The sequence below is a fragment of the Mesocricetus auratus genome, unplaced genomic scaffold (genome assembly GCF_017639785.1).
Source record: "Mesocricetus auratus isolate SY011 unplaced genomic scaffold, BCM_Maur_2.0 Super-Scaffold_100029, whole genome shotgun sequence".
NCBI classification, from domain to species: Eukaryota; Metazoa; Chordata; class Mammalia; order Rodentia; family Cricetidae; genus Mesocricetus; species Mesocricetus auratus.
The window spans coordinates 19,860,790-19,888,173 of record NW_024429210.1 but is presented as its reverse complement, the minus strand read 5'-3'; the positions used below and the strand labels follow the sequence as shown (position 1 = coordinate 19,888,173).

The 27,384-nt window shown below is 43.9% G+C and overlaps 1 protein-coding gene across 4 annotated transcripts in view; it reads left to right on the top strand.

Moving 5' to 3' along the window:
- Positions 1-596: 596 nt before the first annotated feature.
- Positions 597-27,384, top strand: part of Sptbn1 (spectrin beta, non-erythrocytic 1) — a 160,411-nt gene continuing 133,623 nt past the window's right edge. Inside the window, exon 1 of one of the 4 annotated variants that reach the window (XM_040733246.1) lies at positions 597-791. The gene's annotated coding sequence lies outside the window, so the exon portion shown is untranslated. Of the gene's footprint in view, positions 792-1,093; positions 1,200-9,445; positions 9,574-27,384 lie in introns of those variants that run through there. The other 3 variants (XM_005070338.4, XM_013113587.3, XM_013113588.3) reach the window with 3 other exon arrangements.

Sequence of the window (27,384 nt, the reverse complement as noted above, 5' to 3'; positions counted from 1 at the left end):
CTGTCACCCCTCTCTAAGCTGGACATCATCATTGAGCTGACACCACGTAAACGGTGCAACACCTTCTAAAGGTGAACATCGCGGGCGAGAAGAGGCTGCACAAGTAAGCGAGAAAATTAGCCTGTCTTTTTCCATGGCGGTAATCGAATTAGCCTCAAATTAAACGTGTAATTGGTCGTCGCCGGATACAGGGACAAAAGCCCCCATTGTCCTATGGCTCCCAGCGGTCGTGGCAGAAGACGTACCCACCCCGCCCAGGCCAGACCCTGTCGCAGGGAGCGCGGCCCAGGGCCGGGTAAGGGCCACAGCTTGGGGGAGCGTGCACGCGCTCGCCGTTCCGCGCAGCATCCGAACCGAGCCCGCGCTGGGTGGGCGGCTGCCTGGCTGCAGGGCTGCGCGCAGAGCGGAGGGCGCGCGTCAGGGAGGAGCCGCTGCAGCTCGGGAGGTGCGGGAGGCGTGCGCGCGCTCCCGACGCCGAGCCTTGCCGCGCCCGCGCCCCCGCCCGCCCCGCGCGCTCTCTCCTCCCTCCTCCCCGCCCCGCGCCCGCCCAGCCCCCCGGAATCAGTGCAGCTGTCGCCGTTCAGGCTGCGGATTCCTCCAGTCCCTCCCCCGGCCGCCTCTCCACCCGGAGCGAGCGCGCAGCCCCGCGCAGCAGCGCCCACTGGTCCCGTCCTGTGAGCCCCGGCCCCAGCCGCCGCCAGCCCCGCGGAGTCGCCAACCCGGCCCACCCGCCCGGCCGCCGAGGAGCGGGAGGAGGACGGGACCCCGGCGCCCCCACCCCACCCCCGGAGGTAGGTTGGTGTCGGAGGCAGGAGGATGCCAACTCACCCGATGGTGTTTGCGGGCGGGCGGAGCACGGGCCGGGACGCGTGACGCTGTCGCTGCCCTGCGCCCCGGAGGCCGTGGGGGTGGGGAGGCGGCCCTCGGGGCGCGGCGGACTCCGCAGTGAGGACGCCTGCCACCGGGCGCCGTGGGCCCTGTCACGGGGGTGGGTGTCGAGCGTGGGGTCTCCCAGGGGCTCTCCTAGGCTCCGTGCGTAACGGTGCGGGGCTGCGGCCAGCGTGGGTCCAGGCTGCTCTGCTGCAGCCCTGCGCGCCCCGCCACCCCCGCCTCGCCCAGTCCCGCGCCCGCGCAGGACTCGGGGAGCCGCCCTGGGGCGTCGCGCCCGCCGTAGCCTCCTGCCATCCAGCCTTCAACAGGTTAGTGCGGGCTCCGGGACCCTCGGGCCCCGCTTGGGGTAGGTGGGCTGGAAGCCTCTGGTCAGCCGCTCCGGGGGAGCCTTCCCTTTGTTTTTGTGACAGGAGAGGTGCCAGGTACTGCCATCGAATGGGGGAGGCTGTACGGAAAGCATAGCCCGTTATTTTTACAGTCAAGCCAGAGCGGATAGGAGAGGGACGTGTGGGAGTGCTTCAGCAGAGGAGAAAATGGATTCGGTGCGGGCTCTCTGGGCGGGGATGTGCGTTTTTGGCAAGATGGATGGCTCACGGTGCCCTCACCGTGATGCAGCACAATGCAGCAGTATCGCAGCCTCCGGGCTTCTCTCCGGCGAGGCTTGGCACAGCCACCCAGCGCCTGCGGCCCCCAACCGGCCCCACCCAGGCCTAGGGCAGCCCTTCGCCTCTACCTTGTCATGCTGCTGTGGCGAGATGTGGCGTCGGGAGGAGCAGGTCACCTAGGGTGGGGGGGGGCAGCCTTCGCTTTGGGGGCGACACTTCCTGCCCCGCCTGTTGGCTCTGGGGGACCGAGGCGCGCCCTGCAGCACTGATGCAGGCCAAAGCAGCTGGCCTGCGGATGCGGGCGGGAGTCTGATGCTAAGGAGGGATCAGCGCTGGAGGGAGGGGCTGCAGAAGGACGCGACCCAGCGGTGTCCAGAGGCTGTGGTACACTCGGTGTGGATTCCTAGCTTATCTGTGCTTTGCCCATAAACCAGATAGGCATTGATTCCATCGTTTGCAAAAAGTTGGTGCTTATTAATTAGACCATCACAGCCATGACGTTATAGTTCCTTATTTATCTTTGGTCATTACTAAGAAAATGTATTTTTCCTCTAGGAAACCATCTTTGAAGGGTAATGATTTTTCATTTCAGATTTATTAGAATACAGTATTCCAGTGGTTGTTCTAACAGAAAATTTTGTGATTCTTTTAACCTGTTTTTTTATTGGTCTCCTTTTTCTGCATGCCAAGTGCAATTATTTGTTTTGATTCTCTATTAAGGATTTGTTGATAAATGTCATGATTGATAGCAAATTAGTTGACTTTAGAACCAGACTTGTAGGTACATTTTCATAGGTGTTGCTGGGGATAGGGGTTGAGGCCTCTGCTGTTGGTATCTGGTGAGGAGATGTTCCCAGCATCATTTAAGTCTCCACTGGTACACAGGAGATGTCCCTGTAAGCTGCCATTTCTGTATTTTGTTTATGAGGTATACGGTGGGATAAATTTCAAATGTCATCCCAGGCTGTCCTAAAACATAAACATGAAAGGCAGGCTTCATATACTAGCTGGAAGATCAGCCTTTTGAAGCCAAGGATGAGCCTGCTTTGTTTTATTTTTAATTTCTGATGAATCTGTTAGTGCAGAGGGGAACAGTCTGTAATCGTTGTGTGGGGGTGGGGGGAAGGTGGGTGGTAAGTGTTGTATGGTGAGTGTGTAGTGTGGTGTGTGGTGTGGTGTTTGGTGTCAGTGTATGGGTGTGGTTCTGTGTGTGTGTGTGTGGTAAGTGTGTGGTATCTGTGTATGTGTGGTGTGGTGTCTGTGGTGTGTGTGTATGTGTGGTGTAGTAAGTATGGTGTCTGTGTATGTGTGTGGTGTCTGTGGTGTGTGTGTGTATGGTATGGTAAGTGTGTGGTGTGTGGTCTCTGTGGTGTCTGGTGTATGTATGTAGGATGTGTATGTGTAGTGTCTGTGGGGTGTGTATGTGGTATGCCTGTTTACATTATTTGGAGTCCTTCATACTTAAGGGCTATTCAAAGATGGGACTTTGGATTTGAGCTTCATGGCTGTGCTGGCTGTCTGCAACTGTGTTGCATAAAATTTTTTTGAGTGTTCTGTGAATGGGTTATGCAGACATTTTGGATTTACTGTGTTGTAAAAACTATGGTGTTGATGTCACAGGAGGTTTAACTGTTCTAACTTACACAGCAGCTGCAGAAGTCTGTTGGGTTAAGCACTTTGTAATTGTCACCTCCGCAGTGACCAAAACTTTCATCTGCAATAATGAAAAGTATTGGGGCGTGGAAAGCGCTGTCCCTAGGTCATCTTTCATTGCGAGGGGAGGGGATCTCTGTGGTGTAGAGCCAGAGCATCCTGAGCAGAAACCTGACACCCGCACTGTCTTTGGCCAGTTTGTTCCTTTTGTCCTGAATTACGAAAGTGTGATTTTCCATTTGGAGGTACTATTTTGAGAGAGAAGGACTTTACTACAAAACACATTTAGCTAAACATGAGGGGCAATCACCTGGTGTTTTTGTTTTTGTTTCTGGTTGATTTTTGTTAAAATAATTTTGAACTTTTCATTTTAAGACCCTATTTTGTACTTAGTTAGTTTTGAGACAGGATCCACTGATCTAAAATTCAAGGGCTTAAGTGACCCTCCTGCCGCCTGGCTAAAGAGTGTATTTTTGGTGATAACCTTACAGGCCAAGCTGTTGTTAGTATTTCTGTTAACTTACTGACTTTTGTGCTGAGCGGTGATACTCCTTTAATTAGGTTGAGCCCTGACCAACAGCTTTGGGCCTTTTCTACTATCCTGTGGATTTCCTCATGTAGATTTGGGTCCTTCCATACATTATGGGCATGCAGAGCAATCTTCCATGAGGACAGAGCCAAGGTCTCAGCTACAAAAGCTACTACTGTATCAGAGGACTCCTCTTGTAAGCTTTCTTTACTATACATTGTACACAGCACCTTTTCTTCAAAAAGGCCAAGTGTAATTCTCTGATTTTCTCGGCAGTACTTATGTCATGTTCAACCTTATATAGCATAAGAATAACATTTTTGGAGCACCCATGTTAGGCAGCTCACAATCACCTGTAACTCTAATTCCAGGGAATCTGACTTCATGGGCACGCACACACAAGCACACCATCACCTTTAGAAAAGACATTTTGATACCACTCATTCATGGACCACCGTTACTAGACCCCTCAGTAGCTTGTTTCGATTGCATCTGCAGGAGCCCACTCCAGAACTTTCCAGTCAATCTGCACTTTAATAAAATACACAAAGTACCTGCTCTCTCAAAATACCAAAAGCTTCCTGAGGGTGAAGGCACCAACCTGCGTCCTGTTTCCCAAGCCCATGTCATGGTGAAAGGAGAGAACAGACCCACAAAGTTGGCCTCTGGCCTCTATAATGTACATCGTGGCATGCCCCTCCCCTCATGCACACATACAGGACACGAGAGAAATGGATTTTTAAATTTCCTAAGGATCTCTGGGCATGTGTATGCACACATGTGTGTTTTTTGTCTCTAGATGGAGAAATCTGGATAGTCCTATTATTGGTTATCTAGATGAGTCAGCGTTTTACGTTACTTCCTGAAATACTTCTGAAGTTTAAAAATCAGTGCTAGCTGAGATGGGCTTTGAGAGAGTGGGCTGGAGCCTGGAAAGCTCAGACCCTCTGCACTCTTGTGTGTGTAGTTCTGGGCTCTGTTCTTCCCTTAGAACTGTTTCCCCCAAGTTAGATTGATTATTGAGTACTGGACACAAAACAGCATCTCTCAAATACATCTTAAAGAATCAAAAGCGAATGGCCGTAGCTCAGAATGACCCTTATGCTGCCTTGTGTTCCATCAATTTAGTCATGTCATCTCTATGTCTGTGGATTAGCCTTCTCACAAAAATCTTGGTTTTTTGTGTATTTCTAACTTTATATAGGCAAAGTTATATTTTCTGTGTCTTCTGACTTGAATTTTTAAGTTAATATGTAGTCCTAAAATTCATAACTTTTATTTCTATAGTTCACTCACTTCCAGTGCTGGTGTATTCTATACAACCACAGCTTATTCGTCAGTACTGTGGGTGGCTATTTGAATTGATGCTAATTTTTTTACTGCTGTGACAGGGCAGATGTGAGTGGTTTGCATACCTGTCTCTTAGTATACATGTGGCAGCGTACACACAATGTCTGTCCAAGGAGGTGATGTCATCATCAGCCTCAACAGATGGTGCCAAGTTGTAGCAGTTTGATGCTTGGTGGTACATAAACATTGCATTTACTCTAGAACCTCACCATGCGCTTCTTAACTCTGAAATTCCTAATCCAGTTGATATTTGTGGAAAATTGCTTTATTTGCAGTTTTTCTGATTACTGTGATGGAGTATTTCTATTTTTGGTCATTTGGACTCTGTGTTCTGTGAAATGCTTGTTCAGTCTTTAGCTCACACTTTTTAAAATGTTTCTCTGTTGATTTGTAGGGCTTCTGAAGGTAGTTTGCCCATTCTCTTGTACATGATACATTATAAATATCACTTGCTAAGTGCTGTTTGTGAAGAAAAATCTAATCATTTCTTTTAATAAATTTGTAACTTAATAAAGTCAAAATCCAGGTTGTTGAGAATGATTTTGTTGCTGCAGAAATTTTTCCTAACCTTGGAAAGGGCAAAATGATCTGAGCCCAGATCCTAATATCCTGTTCATTAGTGCTGTGGCTGTGGGTAGGTGTGGCGCTGTTCCTCTTCTTGGCCTACTTATTTTCTTCATCTGAAAAAACAAATAATATTACTTCCTCATCTAGTTACTGTGAGACAGCAATGCAGAGTGCTGAGCACATAGTAGGTGTTCAGTTTGATTTTCCTCTTGGGAATGCGTAATCTATATGATTCACAAACTTCTTTGATAACACTTGGCAAAAAAACCTGCCTGAGTGTTTTTACATCAGAAGAGCTATTAAATTGCTTACTCTAACTTTTTTGTAGACGGCTGTATTAGCAATAGAATGTATGTATTACCACAGGCCATTTGCTGGAAACAAGCCTTTAGCATGTGAAAATAGCATATAATTACACAATTTCATAAAGTGTTCTTTTTACTCAGTAAGCATTTATACTATTAATGTTCTCCCTTTTCAGCTACTCTGACATTAATTTGCATTATTAGTTGAATTTGGTAAATAGTTCTTGAATATATTCTTTTGCTAGGGTTTGAAAGTGTGATGGTAATATTGCATGACTTAAATTTTAAAACAAAACAAAAAATTGTTTTATTTATTCATGCGCGTACACACACACACATGCACGCACGCATGCACGCACGGCATGCTATGGTGTACATGCTGAGATCAGAGTCACTTTTCTCCTCTGCCATGTGAGCCTTGGAGACCAGAGCCAGAATGTCATGGTTTGAAGTAAGTGCCTTTACCTTCTGAGTCATCTCAAAGGTCTCACATTTGAATAAAAATTAGTTTCTAAATCCTAGGACTATGTATACATTCTAGTAATATATTTATACACAGACAGACACACACAGAATATACTTTATATGCTGTACTCAGAAGATAAAAGACCTTTTGAATACATGGGGGACTTTGACAAGTTGTTCATCTTCTGTTTAATTTTTTTTTTGGGGGGGCCAGGATTTAGGGGAAAGTAGTATCAGTAATGACAGATGAAGAGTACTAATTTTAAAAAGATTTCCTCATTCCTCACTTAAACACACATTTTTAAGACCTTGTCACTTCTTTAGAGTGTGGGAAAAGATGTGGGAACCAGGCCACAAGGGACCCTGACAAAGCAGTGTCCAGGAGGCCACGTGTCCTCAGTGGCTATGGCCTTCAACTCAGCAAAAAGTTTCTTCTTGTCTCCTTACCCTCTTGGGTGGCTCTTGAAGACAGTTTTTCTAGTGTGTTTGTTTTCAGACCATGTCTGCATATTTAGATGCCCCATGTTTTTCTGACATGTTCTTTACCAGCTGAACAGTCTTGGGGGAGGACATGTTTCCTCCCTAGTCCTGTTTGAGTCAAGGGAAAGGAAAACCTACATTCTTCATTAAAGTAAACTTATTTTGACCTGTGATGTTTGGTCATTTTTCATTGTATTTTTTAACTTGGAGTATATGAAAGCTTTTGCGTGGATTATTAATAATATTAAAATAATCATTTTCTTCTCATCACTTTTTAAGTACTCTGAACTTTTAATACTGTCTGCTAGTGTACATGGTGTATTGGGTTTCTCCTCAATCGTTTGTAAAGAATATATGCTTCCAGAAATTCATGAATTAGTATGTCATTGTAATAAATCAAATTATAGAGCTGGTAGATAGCTTAGCTGGTGGCATGCTTGCCATGAGCCTTGAGTCCTAAGTTCAGCCCCCCAAACCCATATGAAAAAGTTTGTAATTCCATGGCTAAGAAAGCAGAGACAGGTGGATTTTCAGTGCTTGCTTGCCAGGAAGTCTGCCCTAGTTGGTGAGCTCCAGGCCAGTTAGACCTTGTTTTAAAAAGTACAGTGCGGGCTGGAGAAATGGCTCACCAGTGAAGACCACATACTGCTCTTACAGAAAACCTAGGTTCAGTTCCCAGCACCCACTTGACAGCTTACAACTTTCTATAACTCCAGTTCTCGGGAACCCAGCTCCCTCTTCTGGCCTGTGGGGGCACATGGTTCATATACATACACATTCAGGGACAATGCTCATATACATAAAATATTATAAAATACAATAAAAAGGTGAATGGCTCCTGGGGAACACACTTAGGGTGACCCCTAGGTGTGTGTGTGTGTATTGTGTATGGGAGTTTTTTTTTTTTTTAATTGATTGATTTGAAGACCTGGTCTAGCTGGGTAGCTTGCTGTCCTAGAACTCAATATGTAACTCAGGTTGGCCCTAAACTTGAAGTAATCAAATTGTTATAGTGTCTCAAGTGCTGGGATTTTAGTCATGAGCCACCATGCCTGGCTCAAAAATATTTTTAAATGTAAATATTTTAAAATCATTTTATTACCAAAATAGTAGATGACTGTTTTAGGTCATGTAGAAAATGAGGATGACTAAGTACTCTACAACCCAGAAACAGGCATTTAACATTTTGGTGTTTAATTCCCTCACCCCCACATAAGTCACCAATACATACAACCAGTCATCAGATCTTAAGCTGAGGCACAGAACCTTGATAGTCTGTAATCACATGATGTTCACCACTCTTCTGTTTACACGCACAGCATGGTAACACATGAATGCCAATTGCAGTACTGGCCATAGTCAAAAGTACCACACTAATACTTTAAGAGAAGTTAAAAGTGGTAAAGAAACAGAATATAAAATGTATTTGTGATAGATAAATTTCTCCAGTGGAAAAATACCAGAAATGAGGTTGTCATTAGGTAATACATGCTTTCTGTTTTGTTTTGAAAGGAGTTCCCATCAGAGTTGGTCAGTTCCCTTGAGAGTCTCTCTAGATGGTTGGACAATATCTGATTTTACTTTCTGTCTTCAGATTTTAGAGTCACTGAAACAGCTATCCCTTAATGTGTTGCTAAAGGAAAGGACATGGCTATATTACAGTCTGGGTTTTACTATAATGCATTTTACTGAGTTTAACTTGGTTTTAGCTGTTGAAAGCATAGATTAGAACTTAGTTTTCTTAGGGTCTTTGAATTACTTGAATTCTGAAGATAGCTTTAGATCTAGGATCTGTTTTAATAAAAAGCAATAGACATACTTGGTAGATAAGACAGTTCTATGATTCCTAGGACACCAAAGAGATGGTGTGTGTATGGGGGACTTTGTTGCCTTAGTGGCTGGCTCCTTTCTGACACATGAACCAGGGAAAGAGAGCAGACATACCTTTCAGTTGGAAAACAAAGTCCTTTCCAGCCATTTCTGTGGGTACTTTGGGCTTGTTGTTAATCATGCTTGGGGTGGGGAGGCTCCAGGAAATCATGATGTTCTCCCCAGTTTAAACAGGATGTTTTTAAAGGACAGTGGCAATTCCTCTCCCAGGTTAATGGGGGAGGTCTGAACTGGAATGGAATGGAGCTGGGCAACACTGGGTGGGCTCCTTTACACAAATGGGATTTAGAAAATCCCAACCTGATGAGAATCTTTTCTTAGCAGGTGGCAGAAAGCCACCAAGGGAAATGCTTGATGGCTTTGTATCTGTCCTGCAGAAACTAGGCAGAGACCTCAGCCAGACCTCTGGTTAGATGGCTACAAATGTTGAGTCTTGACACTGGGGTGGCAGCCAACCCAGGCATTGCTAAAAGGGCCCAGTGACCCAGGCTAGAGGAGAGCAGGGAGCTGGAATGTGGCCTTGGTTGGACTTTTGAGTGCCTGAGAGCACCTGTCTCTATTTTGGGAGGTCAGTGGTGTCCAGGGGTTATCGATCAGGTGGCATCCCTGAGAGGGGCCTGGTCCTTCTCACAGCACTTGACAACTCTGTGCTGTCAACTGCCCACAGATTCCCAACTTATCTCTGCGGTGGAGCTGAGGAAAAGGCCCCGGAGCAAAGACATTGGGTGTCATATGGAAAGGAAAGACTCCAGCACATGAATCTACCAATATGTGGTTTACCATTCTGGTTTGTTTCTGAAGAGAACTTTACAAAGATTTTAGGGGAGTTGTTTTAAAGGTAGGCATTTTGTGGTTGATTTGTTTGCTTGTTTTAAAATCACCCCCCCAAATTCCGAAAGGAATTTTAATCAGATGATTCTCACTGTGTTTTACTTTGCTTTTGAAGTATGTGTTAGTGACAGCATGAATACCAGTATTCAGTGGAATTCTAAAAAAATATTACTTGGTTCTTGAAAGGGAAAAATATGGTGAGAGATCAGGTCAATTTATTTTATTTTAAAGAAAAGTTGTTTCGTATATATCAGATGGATTTTATATGTATTTTTCTTATGTATTATTTGTGTGTGTGTGTGTGTGTGTGTGTACTTTTAATTGTACAATATGTTGCTGCTGGGTTGCCCTCTTCTAAAAGGAAATTCATTCACATGAAATTGCAGCTTGCATGGGTTATACTTCAGAATTACTCCTCAATATTTTCTAGTTTTAAAACAACTAGACATTTCATGTAAAGCATGTATCAGTAGCTGGCCTGGTGCTGGAATGTTGGGCAGCTGTGCACAGTCTCAGATGTGTTCATTGGATACATTTTTTGATAGAATGGAATGTAACAGCATGGAGCTGGCCATTCCAGCTTGTTTTTGAGGAGAATTTTGTTATTTTTCCCCAAATATTAATAATCAGAGAACAACACTTGACTTTTACAAGATGTGTTGCTTTGTTCAGTGTTTTCTTTTTCATGGTAGTAATGGAGCGCATTAAAAACTAGAATTATTCTCTGAAATACACCTAGTTAATAGTGTGCTTTAAAAGTGCAGGTAGTGACCACCTGCCTAAGACTTAGCATCCACAGTCCAGTGTCCTTTTGGATCTGATCTTTCTTTTCCCTGTTTGTGCCTTCCTTATAATTGATGTGTGTTTAGCCTTTCTTGAGATTGTGCAATATTCTGATATTTTCTGGGGAACAAGTATGAGCTGTTTCTTTTACACTAGGCTGCATCCACACAGTACCATGGATCTGAATTTTTTCCTAACAAGGTTTGGTGGGAATAAATGGCAGGTTTGTTGTGAAATGTAACATTGTGTTACTTGTTGTGTCTTTAGAGAAATGGGGTGTGATTCCAGCAAGCCTAGATAGAAATGGTTGGCATGTATTGGAGAACTGCCAAAAGATTTGGGAGCAAGCCGTGTGACCGGCACTAATCAACCATGGCCTGCCTTAAAATAACTGTAGGTTGGTTAACAGACTAGCTTGAAAGTTGTCATTTTACTTGAGCAAAATTGTTCTGGTAAGTGAATTACCATGAAGTGGGGATTATTACTTTCCTCTTTATTTTATTGGTTTTTTTTAAGTTTTGGTGGTCTTTAAAAGTATATGCAGTCAAATAACGATTCTAGTATTTTCCCTGTTGGTTCTTTAAATGTTGGTGAGCACAAAACCTTTCTCTGAGCAGTAAATCATCGTGTCCCTCCCCACTCAGAATAATATTCTGATGTTTGTCTGGGGTTCAAAATATGAGTTCAATCTTTTGGACTAAGCTGCCTCCATGCAAATGGTGGCTGCGTGGTTTTACTGGGTTTATTGGTAATGCCTTTGGACCAATCTCACTTGTGCTGCCTGTCCCACAAGCACCCACTTACTACAAAATATACTGGTTTCTGACCTAAATAAAAGCTGGAGCCCTGGAAGTTAAAACAAATGTTATATTTTAGATTTTTTAGATATTTAATAAGGGGCATTGGCTATCACCCTGTGGACTCCTACCTGCTTGTTTTTATATACATATTCATTGATGATTTGTCTGCAGTACTTGGTACTGGCTAGTGTTGTATTATCCTGTTTAGTTTTTTGTTAACTTAACCCAAGCTAGTGTAATTTGAGGAGTGAAAACCTCAATTGAGAAAGTACCACTGTCAGATTGCCCATAGGCAAGCCTGTGGGATGTTTTATGGATTAATTGATGTCCAGCTCTCTGTGTCAGGTGGTCCTGGGGTCTTTAAGAAAGCAAACTTATATTATATATCATATTAATTTTGTAACTGTTCTTTCAGTTCTTTTTTCAAGCCAAAATAGTGAAAACAAAGCACTTTAGGGAGCTGTCTTGAGGATGGGTTATGTACAGTGTGAGCCTGTCGGTGCCGTGGTGAGAGTTGGCAAAGTCTGTAGAGGAGGGAGCTGCCTTCAGGGTTGCAAACAGTCAGGTAGTTTGAGGGTTCTGCAGATAAACTGCTTTTTAAAATGCAGTGTCTGTATTAATGAGTGCACGCAGAATCAGAGCTTCTTACGGAGACAGTGAGTGAGCTCTGAGGGCTTTAGATAGACCAAGTTCCTCTAACATCTTCTTTAAATATATGAGATGGCAATTAACAAGTAAATGTAAAGTATAATAGAAATTTGAATCTAGATATATTAAAATTATATAGTTAGTTGGAATATATTACAAATAGCTGTTTCTCTTATGGCTTTCTTTATGTTTTTAATGTATTCTAGGTTTTTTTTTTCAAGACAGGGTTTCTCTGTGTATCCCTGACTGTCTTGGAACTCACTCTGTAAACCAGATGGGCCTCAAACTTACAGCAATCTGCCTGCCTCTGCCTCCTGAGTGCTGAGATCAAAAGCGTGCGCCGCCACCACCACCACCCAACTCCATTCCAAATTTTACTTCTTTTGTTGCTTTCAACATTTCCATCTATAGAAATGCCTTGTCAGGGAGTTACTGTCTATGTAATCATTGTGCCTTTTGATCAATACGTCGAATTTAGGTATGCTTTTAGAATGTGTAAGCATATTTTTTGTGACATGGAAAATGAGGAGACAGCTTCTGTGTTTTGGGGGTAAGTATTTTGTGGTGGTGCTGGGCATCAAACCCAGGGCTTTGTGCACTTGAGGCAAGTGCTTCACTGCTGACCTTCATCCTAACCCCAAATAACTTCTTCATATGTTTTGATCCTTCATTTTAGTTGGAAAATGCATTTTCTATGGTGCTTCTGACAGCTAGAAAATGAGCTGAGCTTATTGATGTCCACTCTTGTTATTTTTGTCTTTCTGTTCTCTTCGTGTCCATCTGTTTTGGACGGACCCTTGACGACGGGAGCTTGAACCTCCCCTTTCCGCTGCTGAGGACTGTTTCTGCTCACTCAGGCACTGCTCCTTTGGTTGTGCGTTCCTCCCACCTCCAGGGTATCTCTCACCCTTTTGTTCTGTATTAGTACAAGCTCAAAAGACACGGCGCAAATAAGCTGAGCATGAAGATATATCCCAGGCGTGAAAACTGTGGAATTTGCTTCTATCTGTTGGGGGTTGCAGGGAACAGACTCAGTGTTAGCTGGCTCTTTGTGCAGTGTGAAAGCAGATGGAATCTACTGCGGTCTGCTGCAGATGGCGATGGAGTGGACAGGTGAGGGCCACATGAACATCATGCCATGGGAGGTGGAGCAACGAGTTGGGCAATGAAATGCAAGCCATTTAGATGTTTCTGCAGCTGTTGTTGGCCAGCTGAAAGTCAACGGAAGTTGCTGGGATAGTAAAGAGTTTTTGCTTTCTGAATTGGCTTAGAGTGGTGCCTCAGATGTCTATGAAAATGTATATTATAACATGATTTAAAATGTTAGATAATAGTCTAGTTGTTCATATTGTAAATTAGAGGACAGAGTACTACAGGTGCCATACAGTGTGGTAGTTTAGAGAACTGACCTGGGCCGTGCTGTCTGTTTCTGAATCCCACTGCATTGTGCACTAAATAAACTTCATAACTTTGAGTAAGCCATTACCCTTTTCTGCCTCAGTTACTCTTCTGGCTAGGTTTTATGTCAACTTGACACAAGCTGAATTCATCTGAGAGGAAGGAACCGCAATTAAGAAAATGCCTCCTTAAAATTGGGCTGTAGGCAAGCCTGTAGGGCATTTTTAAATTAGTGATTCATGGAGGAGGGCCCAGTCCACTGTGGGTGATGTTGCCCCTGGGCTGGTGGTTCTGAGTTCTGTAAGAAAACAGGTTGAGCAAGCCATGAGGACCAAGCCAGTAAGCAGCTTCTTTCCATGGCCTTTGCATCAGTTCTGTCTTTAGGCTACTGCCCTGACCTCCTTAGATAATGAACAAGGATGTGGAAGTGTAGAGAAAATAAACCTTCACTTCCCCAAGTTACTTTCAATCATGGTGTTTCATTGCAACAATAATAATCTTAACAAAACAGTTACCTTCCCATTAGGATGACGGAAGCATTATATAGACAAGTTAGGATTGTTATTGGAAATAAATGGGTTAATGTAAGTGGTTAGACTAATATAAACTTTAGAAATTAGAAGTTTTTGATACAAGCGGGGAAAACACAACATAAAGTGATTTAAATGTTAAGATCCACAATAAATATGACAACACACATGAAGCTCTGGGTAAAGGCTAAGAGTATTACCTGAGATTTTTTTTGCTTGTTTCTGTTCTTATCTGTGTTCCAGTGTTCTGTAATAAATATGTACTTTTATAAGTTGGAAAAGTAAACTATTCTGAGAAGTGCCTATATCCCTTGCAGTTAGAATGCTGGTTTTAAGAGGCTTGTATTCCTTCAAAGCTCAGGACTTTCCATTTGGTGACAGCTTCCTTTTCATTCTCCATGCTTTTACATTCTTGCAGATGTCCTCGGAGTAATGAAGCTTTCTAAAAATTTTTAATAATTTATGTTTTTCCACTAATTCAGACTGTAAGTAAGTAGAAAGAATGCAGGCATAGTCATCCGACTTCCATTTGTTTTGGCATTAGACAAGTTATGAAATTCAGCATGATCTTGAACCCGGGGAGAGCTTTGAAGGGGAGATGTGTGAAAGGGAGATGATGCCAGGTCTTTATCCCCAGCTGCCACAGTGTCAAGACAAAGGACACAGTCTGAACACATCATTTCTCAGGGACGGGCACATTATGAGAACATATTTTGTTCTCTGTGACTATAACAACTTTCTTGGAAATTTTGAAATGAAGGTTCTGAGAAGCTGAACTTTTGTCATGAGGAGTTATTTCTCCAGTAAGATGTCTCTGGATTGATCTTACGCTTTCGTATACAAGAACTCTCAGTGGAAGTTTTCACTTAGATGTGGCTGTAAATCTTACAAAATTAACTCGTGGTTAGAAGTAGCCCATCCTGCTTTGTAAGTGTGCACAAGCAAGACCAGCCAGCAACTCTGTAGACCTTTGAGCTTGTACCACCTCCCTCCTCCCTCCTAACCAGAAGTTCAGTGTCTGGTAGAAGTAATGTGCAATCTGGACTGAGAAGTCAGAAGTTCTTGCTTTGGCTTTTCCTTTGAGAGTAGATAGAAAGGGCAGGCCATTGCTGTTTCATGACCATAAATACATCTTTACCTCCCAGTTAACTCACTTTTTCCCAAGGCTGTTTGCCATGGACCATGAAGAAACTCCCCTACAAAGGCAAGGTGACGATTTGAGACAGGAAACCTTGAGAGCCATGGTTCCCAGTCTTCCCTCTCCCCTTTTTTATTTTAGTATTGAAGGAAAAATATGACCCTCTTCAGAATCAAACATTGAAGAATGTGTTTTACTTGACCTAGGTTATCAGGAGTCAAGTTTCTGTATTAAGGAAACATGAGAATGAGAGAACACTTACCTTTTGCTACAGAATAGGTCAGAACCCTGTTTTCCTGGGGTAAACAAACTTTTACTCAATGAAAAGGCTAGATCTGTTGTCCCACATGCATGTGCACATATGCACGGGCGCGCGCGCGCGCGTGCGCGCGCACACACACACACACACACACACACACACACACACACACACACACACGTTTGTTAATGAACCTGGAGCTCACTGATTGGGTAGACTGACTGGCAGCAACAGCTCCCAGGATCCTCATCAGGCTGCCTTTGTAGTTCAGGCCTTTCAGTATCCAGGCTCCTGCATCCTCTTTGCATAGGTGTTAAGGACTGGACTCAAGTCCTCATAAATGTGCTCTTTGTTGGTGGAGCCACTTTTCCATCCTGCTTGTTTGATTTTTGTGACAGGGACTTATGTGTAATACAAGCTGTTCTCAAACTCATAATTCTCCTGCCTTCGCACCTTCACTTTGTGAGGCTAGTGTTATTGATAGGCAGCAATATGCCCAGTGCAGTCTGATTTTGAGGGAGAGTTAGTTTCTTACCCTTTGAGACCTGGTTAGGTTCCATCATGGATGGGTCAGCTATCCTGTGGATCAGTTAGGAAGTTCTATAGAAATATTTTCTCATTGCAGGCTGCAGCTCATTGTCAGAAAGAATTTAGAATTGGAGAGTCGAGGGCTGGGCACATTCAGTAGATGTTAATGTGGCCATGCCATTGTATGGAGGAGAAACTAAAGCTTAGCTGCTTAACACAGTGTAAGGGCTAAAACTCTCACTAGCCAGCCAGTGTCCTGTGACTGTTGTTGGAATGCCAGTCTCTGATAGGCGTGTTACTCTGCTTATTGGGGCCAGTTGCACTCAATTTTAAAATTAAATGCATGAGTGAGACTCACAAGTGTGTGCTCATGTCTTCTGTTTTCATGCCATTAAGTTGGTGTTAAGAATTACTAGAATAACAGCAAGTGTACCAAACAGTACCAAAGGCGAGAAGAAGAAAGGAAGAGGGGCTGGACAGATGGCTCAGCAATTGAGAACACTGACTGCTTCCAGAGGAAGCCAGGTTCATTCCCAGCACCACCGGGCAGCTCACGGCTGTCTAACTCTTCCTCTGGAGGGTCTGATGCCTATTGTCCTGCCTCAAGCTCTGAGTGCCTGCAGTACACAGACATACATGCAGGCAAGCACTAATACACATCAAATAAAAATGTAAAACTCTTTAGAAAAAGAATATATGAATTCTGTATACATTATATATATTATATGTATATAATGTGTTATAGTCTGTTGTATATACATTGTTTTTCTTTTTTACATAATATATATATATATATATATATATGAGGAAAGGAAGTACAAGCATATGCTATATGTCTGCTTTTGTCTTACAGACAGTAACAAATAACTCTGGTCTGGGTTTCCGGGTCAGGCTGAAGGAAGGTGAAAAACATTCCAGATTAGGAGACTAGCTAGTTAAGTATTATCTTGACATAGTGCATATGTTTAAAACTTTTCAGGTCTGGGTTTGAGTGGAGGCCGACAGAACAATCTCCTCTGCTCAAACTAGATGAGAGGGCAGCTCTGAGAAGTGCGGCTCCTGAGTGCTACCACCACCTGGAATCATCTTAAGCACATAGGAAATTGAGAGTATGTAGGGAAGAGAGAACCCCGAAATCCCCCGGGTCTAGCCCACCCTGCTCTGTGGAAAGCATCTTAGAGGAGTGCCTCACAGTAGTTGCATTCCCACTGAGGCCACATGGCCCACTCTGCCTTGTGGCGGGGCCTTTGGTAGTAACTGCGTAACTTAGCAGAGTGACAGGGACACCTAACTGGACCACAGCAGGTAAACTAGAACTGTTTTAAATCAACTATGTCACATGGACATCCTAGTCTCACCAAGTTGCCTAATTTGATGTCTTGGAGTTTTCATATTATAAAATGTGCCTAATGGCAGCATTCACTTTTTAGGGTGTTTGGATAAAGTACAAAAACACATGTAAAGTTGTCAGAATGCTCTTTGGTCTATATAAGTGTTTAAGAGATTTAGCTGCTTTAAAAATTGCTACTTAAGACACTTAATTCACATGATGACTACTTCTATATTGCTTGTTTCTGTTGTGTTTATATTATTTTTCAAAACAAATTTCATTTTTAATTTTATTGAATAATAATGTCTAGTAATTAGTGACTTCTTCCATTCATGGCATCTGCTCCATCCTAACTATTGTATGAGTCTTTATTCAGGACTTTAGCTTTTAAGTTGCTTGTGTATTTGGCACTTAGGTATATATGATTAGCATATGTAGTATACAGAAGCCCGGACACTCATTTATGAGGTGGCATGTAGCTAATGAGTTTCCACTGCAGAAGGTCAGCTCTTTACAGGAGGCCCTAAAGTAATGGGATGTTAGATGGTGGACGTGAGGATAGAAGGGAAAGTCCTCCTCCTCCTCTCAGGTGTCCACGTCCCAACATGTATCAGACTTAGGAAAAGCAAAACAGAAACCCAACATGCAGGTTAAATTTGAATGTCAGATAAATCACATTTTTATTATTTCTCATATAGATTTTAGAGCTTATGTATACCAAAGTTCATTTCTTGACTCTGAAGGCCAGCTTGAACTGAGGTTCAGTCTTTATCTGAGAATCTGAGTTGTAAAGGTGACAGTTTGTGCCCTATCCTGTGTAGCCCACCTACAGCAGGTTATAAGAAAATGGAGGCTGGACCCTCTTGGGATTGGTTTAGCTTGTTACACAGTCTGCTTTCTGCCTTCTGTTGAGTGAGCAGTTGAGAGGTGACTGGGTGCTTCTGGATGCCCACTCAGGGTCTGTCTGATTTCCATGGCAACAGGAATTCTATTTGTTCTGTAAGGACTTCTTGGCAGTGAGCCCTCTTTCTCTTGGAGCAGGGAATTGGTTGGCTAGGGTGACTTACTGAAGCCCTGACCAAATCCAGGAGATCTGGGTTTTGTGATTAAATGACCATGGTAGTAATTGGGGGAAAAGTATAACTTTGGATCACTCTTACTTCAACATGTATCTGAGTGACCTTCAGATACTCTTCCCATTAAAATATCTTTGTTTTTTACCTTTTCAGCAGTGCTGCCTAGAAAATGCCATTGGGCTGTTTCCATCAGCTTTGGAATGCTGTCAGCAGTGCCCTGAAGAGCATTGCTTGCCTTTGGGAAACGTTCATTGGGAGGTTAGAGCCTGCAGAAACCTGAGCATACATCTGTGGGTGTTCTTTACATGCTGCTGCCTCTGGTCAGTCAGGTCTCCTGGCACACGCTTCACAGGTTAATGGTTCACTTGGTGAAATCGGTCATGGCCAGGGTTGGTTGAAGTTGCACCTGCTGGAAAAGAATGAAACCACAGCAGATGGATTTTGGACCAATACCTGATTTTTAATTGCTGCCATTTAAGAAATTGGATGTGCCCACTGAAAAGGACAGGCTTCAAATTACCTTTTGAAGAAAATTATGGAATGATAATAGTTTCTGATTAGGTACAGATAGTGTGTGGGTGCCTTAGACATGGAGAAAAATCCAATTAGAGCTGCTGGCTCAAAATACTAGGTTTGAGGTGTACTTTGTTGTTAAAAGGTGATACCAGAAAATGAATTATTTATAGAAACCCATGCCAGCCACACTTTGGGTTACGGTAGCTATTTGGAAAAAAAATTCCTTTCTTTCTTTTTGTCTTTTCTGAGCTCTTCTTTCCTCATTGATTTTTGGAGGCAGATTTACGTTTACTCTTGACAAATGAGTGGTCTGTTGTTTGACTTAATTATCTTACGTTTGCAGGTGAATAGTTGCTATTCAAGGTAGTGAGTTCAAGGGTTAGAGAAGTGATTCTCAACTGAGCCCTTACTGGTATCACTGAAGAACCTTAAACACATCTGCTCTCGTTTCCAGCGGGTTCAGTGGACTTGTCTCAGGTACAGCATGACACAGGGACTTAGGAGAGGTCTCTGGGTACTTTTTAATCAGTGCCACCATAAAGTCTACCCTCTGACCTATTCTCAGAATGAGGGCCTAACTTGCATTTGTCCAGTAAAACAGCCATAAGCCTCAGGTGTCTAATTACATTTAAATTAACTAAGTAAAATTCGGCACTGTTTTCAGGCACCCTGGCTGCTTTTCAAATGCTCAGCTGGATCATGGTTCTGTATAAGAACAGATAGAATTTTACATCATGGCAAAAGTTGGGTATCTTAGATCGAGGATGGCTGTAGGATGTCAGCAGAACATGGGAGGAGCTGTGAACATTTGAGAAGTCTGGCACGGGAAGAGCAAACTTAGACTAGAGCTAGTCGAGTAGGATTTGCCAGTTCATCCGAGTTACCACATGTTTTTTAAGCAGTCTTTTTCTCAATGAGCTTTTTGGCAATAGAAGTCCTGGAGCAGTTGGTACAGTGGATTGTGGGTCAGTCTTTCAGAAAGCTCCCATTTAAAGCAGGCTGGCCTAAGAAGTGTGGCCAGATCCAAGGTCAGGCAAATGTAAACTCAGGCAGGCCATAGCAATAGAAGATAGAGATCATGCCTCATGCCCTCCCTCTCCCTTTCCCCCTGCCTGCTTCTCATTAGTTTGTAGGAGTGACGAACAGGGCTAACACGTGTTTCCAGAAAAATTAACTTCCATTGTAGACTTCATATTCTTGGGGGTCCAGAGTCAGGGAGGTGAAAAGTAAGAATCACACTTAATTTTTTTAAAGACACATAGTGAGATTTAAGCAAACTAAAGCTATGGAAAAGAGAAAGATTAGAGGAAAGGGAGTATCCTAAAGCATGTGGATTCTCTAGGCAGTGGGAAACCTTCCCTCAGAGAGGCTATCTTGAACTATCAGTTGGCATCAAGGCTCTTTGCTGGACCGTCTTCACACTCCTCGGAAGCAGTTGCTGAGGCTTTTCCTGAGTCTACCAAGAAGAAGGCTGCACATGTTGAAGGGCACAGGGAGTGAGCAGACAGAGAGAGTCCTGGGAGTGCACAGGCCACGTGCATGTGTGTGTCCAGGCGTGCAGCCTGTGGCGTAGGAGGTCTTGTGAGTAACTTGAGATCTTTCCATTTTGCTGTTGTCTGCTAGTGTCTTTCTTTTCTAGACATGATGACTGAGGCAGTTTATAAAAGAATGGGTTTCATTTGGGCTCATGGTTTCAAAAGGTTAGAGATCATGATTGCAGAACAAAGGCAATGGCAGCAGGGACAGCTGAGAGTTCACATCTTGATCTGCAGGTAGGAGGGAGGCAGAGAGAGAGCAAACACTGGGAATGGAGGGAGCCTTGGGACCTCAAAGCCTGCCTCCAGGGACATAACTCCACCAACAAGGGACCAAGTATTGAAGTGTGTGAGACTCACTGGTAGCCTGGGGTGAAGTATTAGTGCCTGCTGAAGTGTGTGAGACTCGCTGGTAGCCTGGGGTGAAGTATTAGTGCCTGCTGTGGACCTCATTCCCTTTCATTGTCCCACCAGTCAGTCCTGACTGACTTACTTGTACACAAATACTTGGGTTTTGTAAACGATAACCACACGACCACCTTCCCTGAGGAATAACTAATTGGGACCCTAGGACTTTTGCATGCTTAGGGATTGTCCTTTTTTTTTTTTTCACCCTTACTTCCGCCCTGCTTTTTTTTTTTTTTTAAGAAAATGTTTAATTTGGTGCTTGTGGTTACAGAGGGCTAGAGTCCGTGACTGTCAGTGTGGGAGGCAGGACAGCAGACAGGCAGACGTGGTGCTGCAGCAGTAGCTGAGAGCTTGATCCACAAGTACAAAGTAGGGAAAGCTGACTGGGAATGGTGTGAGTTTCTGAAACCCTAACGCTGGTCGCAGTAACACACCTCTTACCCCTTTCCAAACAATTCCACCATCTGGGGATTGGCTGTACTAAAACAGATGAGCCTATGAGACCGTTCTCATTCAGACCACCAGATGCGGTGATGTTTATTTACAAGCCAACACAGGCAGGGCGATTCCATTCAAAATCTTTTCTTTGTCCTTACTTACAGTTGTTTTTTGAAATTAGCTTACTAGTCAGTGGGTTTCTGTGAGACTGTTTCATAGCTCCCATCGTTGCTTAATATTTTCACGCCCAGTATTACCCCCTCTTTTTTCATTTTACGTGTGTTCTATCCCCAATTTATTTTTAAAAGTTGGGTTTTGAGATGATAGACTTCCATACGGCTTTCAGACCTGTCCATTGGGTTAGCTGCCTTCTCTCCCCTTCCCATACCCCAGGCTCCTCCTGCTTAAGCTTTTTCTCCAACCGAATTCACCACCTTCATCTTACCTATAATCTGCTGTCCCCTTTTTAATCTTCTTCTATAATACATTACATCCCACCACAGTTTCCCCTCCCTCCATTCCTCCCAGCCCTCCCCAAACTTCCCATCTTTCCCAGATACACTCTTCTATTTCCCTTAAAAAATAAATAAAACAGCAGGCCTCCCAAGTTTATCAGCCAAATTTGGCAAAACAAGGTACGATAAAACTAGGCACAAACCCTCATATCAAGGCTGGATGAGACAATCCAGTAGGAGGAAAAGGTCCCAAGCACAGGTAAAAAGAGTCAGAGACACTCCCACTCCCACCGTCAGGAGTCCCACAAGAACACCAGGCTACACAGCCATGACATATATGTAGAACACCTAGCTCAGATCCATGCAGGGTCTGTGATTGTCAGTTTATCTTTGTGATCCCCTGTAAACCCTGTTTAGTTGATTCTGTGGTCCTTGGCCCCTCTGGCTCCTGCAGTCGTCCTTTCTCCTCTTCTGTGGCTTCTAGTGCAATGAAACTCCATGGACTCTACAAGCCCTCTTGGCTCCCCCTAGTGTTTGCCTCTAGGTCTCTGCGGTTGATGAATGAAGCTTCTCTGATGCCATTTAGGCTAGGCACAGATCTGTGAGTATAACAGAATATCATTAGGAATCATTTTATTGTCATTTGTTTTGTTTTGCTAGTCATGTTTGGTTCTGTCCTGGGTCTATGTGCTGTCCAGCCTCTGGTTCCTGGTAGTGTCAGGCATGGGTTCTTGTAAAGAGAAGCCTTCCTGCCAGCCTGGTTCCAGAGCCGCATCAGTCCCAAATAAACACACAGGAGGCTATATTAATTATGAAGCTGTTGCCTTGCTTGTTTCTTACTGGCTAGCTCTGACTTAAGTATTTACCCCATAATTGTTAATCTAAGTATTTCTCTTACCGGAGCAAAGTTTCCGGGCTTCCTATCCCTATTGCAGTTACATCTTGACTCTCTGTGTTTCTCCTACCCAGAGTCCTGCTCGACTCCTAGTCCCACCTATCTTGCTTCCTTATTGGCCAACAGTGTGCTTTATTGACATATACACAGGACTTCCCCCATCAGTAATATCAGGCATATGCCTCAAGTTGGATCAGTCATTGGTTGGCGGCTCCCACAAGCTCTGCACCACCATTATCCCAGCATATCTTGTAGGCAGGATAGATTGTGTATCAAAGGTTTTGTGGCTGGGTTGATGTCCTAGTCCCACTGCTGGTTATAGAAGATGGCCAGTTCAGGATATATATCCTCCATTACTAGGAGTCTTCTCTAGGGTCCCTCTTGTAGATTCCATGGAGTTTCATTGCACTGGGTTTCTACATCTCCCAAGTGCCCCCTATTCCAGTTGTCTCTCCCAGTACTCTGTCCCTTTACCTGTCCCCCACCTGACCTGATCCCCTCTGTTCCCATCCCTGCCTGCTCCCAGTCCACCCACAAAATCTGTTCTAGTTCCCCTTCCCAGGGAGATTCATGCACCCCCTTTGAGCCTTCCTGGGTCTGTGGACTGTAGCATGCTTATCCTTTACTTAACAACTAGTATCCACTTATGAGTGAGTACATACCATTTTGTCTCTCTGAGTCTGGGTTGCCTCACTCAGGATGATTTTTTTTCTAGTTCCATTCATTTACCTGCAAATTTCATAATGTCATTGTTTTTAACCACTGAAAAATACTACATTGTGTAAGTGTGCCACATTATCTTTACCCATTCTTCAGTTGAGGGACATCTAGGATGTTTCCAGGTTCTGGCTGTTATGAGTAAAACTGCTATGAACGTAGTTGCATAAGGGTCCTTATGGTAGGATGGAGCATCCATTGGGTATATGCCCAGGAGTGGTGTAGTTGGGTCTGGAGGTAGATGGAGTGCATGGCTGGCCTTGAATTCACTATACAGATTCAGGATAACTTGTCTCCTAATCCTCTTGATTCCACCTCTCCAAGTACCATTGTACTTGGTTTTATGTGGCTCTGTGGATCAAACCTAGGGCATCATATGTGCTAAACAAGAATTCATCCAACTGTACTGCATCCTCAGCTTCAATTCTACTATTTTGAATTGTGCCTATCCTCACTCCCTTTTTGCCCGGGCTTGATATTCTTCCACCAGGCTCTGCCAGCTACGTAAGAACAGGAAAATGGAAGGTGGTTGGAAGGAGTGAAAAGAAAATGTGTAGAGGATGGTAAGATGGTAAGCACTAATGCTTTAATGGCAGGTGATGGGATTTCTCAATTGCAGGAGGAGCAATGTGGCTTCAGACATCACCCTAGACCACTCGAGGAGCTTTTAGAACCATCATGTAATCCTGGGTACATTACATCTCTGCCAATGAGAGCCTTTCTCAACATGCCCCAGGAGTCTGTATTTCTATTCCTAGGTGATTCTGGTCCTCAGCTGAGTTGGGAACAGAGGCCTTATCACCACACCTCTGCTCTCACATGAAGAAACTAAAAACTAGGGAGGTGAGCTCATTTCTTTATGGCTTGAGGTGGCCAGGAGAAAGACTAGAACAGAGTTCTTTGTGAAGTCCCTTGTGCCTCTGAGCGACAGGCAATCTCCGGTTTCAGCTCCACTACTGCGGTGTCTGGCTCATATTGCAGTCTCCTTCCTAAATCCCTTTCTTTTGGGTTGACTTTTATTTCTGGCAGCAGGTTGAGCTCTGCTGTTTCATCCCATAGGCTGTCTCTTGGCTCATTTTAAAGGGTGGTACGTCATAGGCCCTGTGTGGCCACATAACCTGGGCATGGGAGTTAAGGGCGACCTTAGACTCCTTTTTTTTCAGCTTTGCACTGCTGCGCATAATCCCATCGGCTTTGTGATTTAGTTTCCCTTCCTCTCATTTCTTGATACAGTTTTAGCTGTAGAATAAATTCAGATGGTACATTTCTATATAGAAAAAAAGATAATTTCACACTTTTCCTAACCCCCTTTCTTCTCTGTCTTGGAACTCATTCTGGTAACCAGGCTGGCCTCAAACTCACAGATCCACCTGCCTCTGCCTCCAGAGTGCTGGGATTAAAGGTGTGTGCCACCACACCAGCTCTTTCTGTACTTTCAATTCTTTTTTTTTTTTTGGTATCTTAAATTTATTTTTATTTTATGTGTATGGGTGTTTGTGGCAGAAAGAGGGTGTTTGATCTTTTGGGACTGGAGTTACAGACTGTTGTAAGCCACCATGTGGTTGCTGGGAATTGAACTCGGGACCTCTGGAGGAACAACCAGTGCTCTTAACCACTGAGCCATATTTCCAGCCCCTCAGTCCTTTTTTTTTTTGAAACAGGATATCTCCAAATTGCCTAAGCAGGCCTTGAGTTCCCTATGTAGCCTAGGGAAGCTTTGAACTTGGTTTTTTAAAGTTAATTTTTACTTAAAAACAATCTTATTTTAATAACATACCAATCCCAGTTCCCTCTCTCTCCTGTTCTCCCATTCTCCCCCATTAGCCCCCCCATTCACTCACCAGGGAGGTGAGGCCTCCCACAGGGGATCATCAAAGGACCTAGGCCCTTCCCCATGTATGTAGGCTGAGAGAGTATCCCTCCATAGGGAATGGGCTCCCAAAGTCCATTCATGCACTAGGGATAAATACTGGTTCCACTGCCAGAGGCTCCATAGACTACCCAGGCCCCCAACTGACACACACATTCAGGGGGCCTGGTTCAGTCCTATGCTGGTTCCCCAGCTGTCAGACTGGGGTCAGTGAGCTTCCACTTGTTCATGTCAGCTGTTTCTGTGGGTTTCCTCAGCATGGTCTTGACTTCTTTGCTCATCATTCCTCCTGCTCTACAACTGGATTCCAGGAGTTTGACCTAGTGCTTGACTGTGAATCTCTGCTTCTGCTTCCATCAGCTACTGGATGAAGGCTCTTTGATGGCATTTAAGGTAGTCATCAATCTCATTATAGAGGAAAGGCATTTAAAGTGGCCTCTCCACTATTGCTTAGATTCCTAGTTGGGGTCATCCTTGTAGATTCCTGGAGACTTCCCTAGTGCTGGATTTCTCGTTAAGCCCATAAGGGCTCCCTCTATTAAGATATCTCCTTCCTTGCTTTCCTTTTCTGTTTTTCCCCCAACTCAACCTTCTGATCCCTCATGTTCTCTTCGCCACTCCCCTTCTCCCCTTCTCTTTCTCCTGCCTCCCTCCACTCACCCTCCCATTCCCAATTTACTCAGGAGCTCTTGTCCCTTTCCCCTTCTCTGAGGGTCCATGTATGTCTCTCCTAGCTTCTCTGGGGTTGTGGATTGTAGGATGGTTATCCTTTGCTCTATGTCTAGTATCCACTTATGAGTGAGTACATAGCATGTTTGTCTTTCTGTGTCTGGGTTTCCTCACTCAGGATGGTTTATTCTAGTTCCATCCATTTGCCTGCGAATTTCAAGATGTCATTGTTTTTTGGCTTTGAACTTGTGATCCACCCTCCTCAGCTTCCAAGTGACAGATCTTCCAACCCTGGAAGTATTGGAAGGATCTTCTCTGTTAGTTAATCCAAGTGGGGTCTACAAAGGGGAAATAGGAAATTAGTCTTGAGTCCACTGAAATGGTGACAGAGTTCTTTCAGAGGTTATGTTTCTCTAGAAATTTCTGATAAGGAATAACTTTGGAATAACTAGGCAGTTAAGCTACCTTGTCTGAGTGTCACTTCAGTAGTGGATGTATTTTATTGCACTAAGTTGACCACTTCAGCTGTGTAAAAGATGGGTGAGGGGCTTCAGTCAGAAAGGTAAGTGCTTCCTGGGATCTGTTGTTTCTGGGACAAGCATAACGTGGTATGAATGCTCAGAGTGGTGTGGTGTGGTCTCAGAGCGAGCATGTCTTACTTAGATAGAAAATGGAAAGATAGACAGCTCTTGGAGGAAGAGGAGGCTTATGTGATGCTCAGGAATGACTGTTAGTTGGAAAGATTGGAAGCTGTGTTCATGCTGCCAGGAAGTAAGAGCACTGCTCTTTGTGAACCTTTCTGTTGTGGGTAAAGTAGAGCAGAAGGAGGAGATGTTTAAGAATGAGGAAGTTCAGGCAAGGCAAAGATCCCCCTCCTCAAAAGATGGAGGAGGACCTTGAAGGATCTTAGGCTGGTTTTGTATCTTTCAAAGATGGCTCAGTTATTAAGAGCACTGGTTCCTCTTCCAGAGGGCCTGGGTTTGAAGCAGAAAGAGCAGCTCATGGTCATCTGTAACTCCAGTACCAGGGGTCTGACACCCTCTTCTGGCCTTTGTGAGACCAGGCATCCAGCAGTGCACAGACACGCAAAAACCGTATGCATACGGACAATAACAAACCCTAAAGCCCCAGTTGAACTACATTGTGGAAGAGGATGAGTTTTTCAGTCACTCAGAGTTCTAAGTAGAGAAACTAGTCAGGTGGCTGTGGCAGCAATTCAGCCAAGAAATGCTGCTGGGCGTAGTGGGGCCACATCTTCAATCCTAGCCAGGTAGGTGGATTTCAGTGGGTGACTTTCCCTTTAAGGGTCTATTTCCCTGGCTTATTTAAGTACATGTCTGCTCTCTCTCTCGCTTTCTCTCTTGCTCTCTCGCTCTTGCTCTGTTTATTTACTTATTTACTTATTTTGAGTTAGAATGCTATACAATGCAATTCTAACAAGATTGAGATATGGCCTGTGAATAATGATTCAGGCACTCTGCTCCTAGATGCCTGTCTAGAATGCCTAAGAAGGAAATAAAACATGATAAGAGATGTTCACAGTATCTTTGTTTGTAGTAGCCTCAAAAATGGAAATAGCAGAAATGTCCCTTCCAAGTGAGTGGATAAATGAAACTGTTGATGTATATATGCATTGTCGATACTAATCCTTGGACTGTGTCAAGTGAAGTAGCCAGGCCATCAAGGGATAAGTGTGTTTGTGTAGAAAATGCAGATTGCAGCAACAGGAAGCAGACTGTGCTTGTGTGGGGACAGGGACATAGGGAAGCTTTTTGGAATGGTTGATATGGTCTTTCTTTGTGATTATTGTTTCTGCATTATGTAC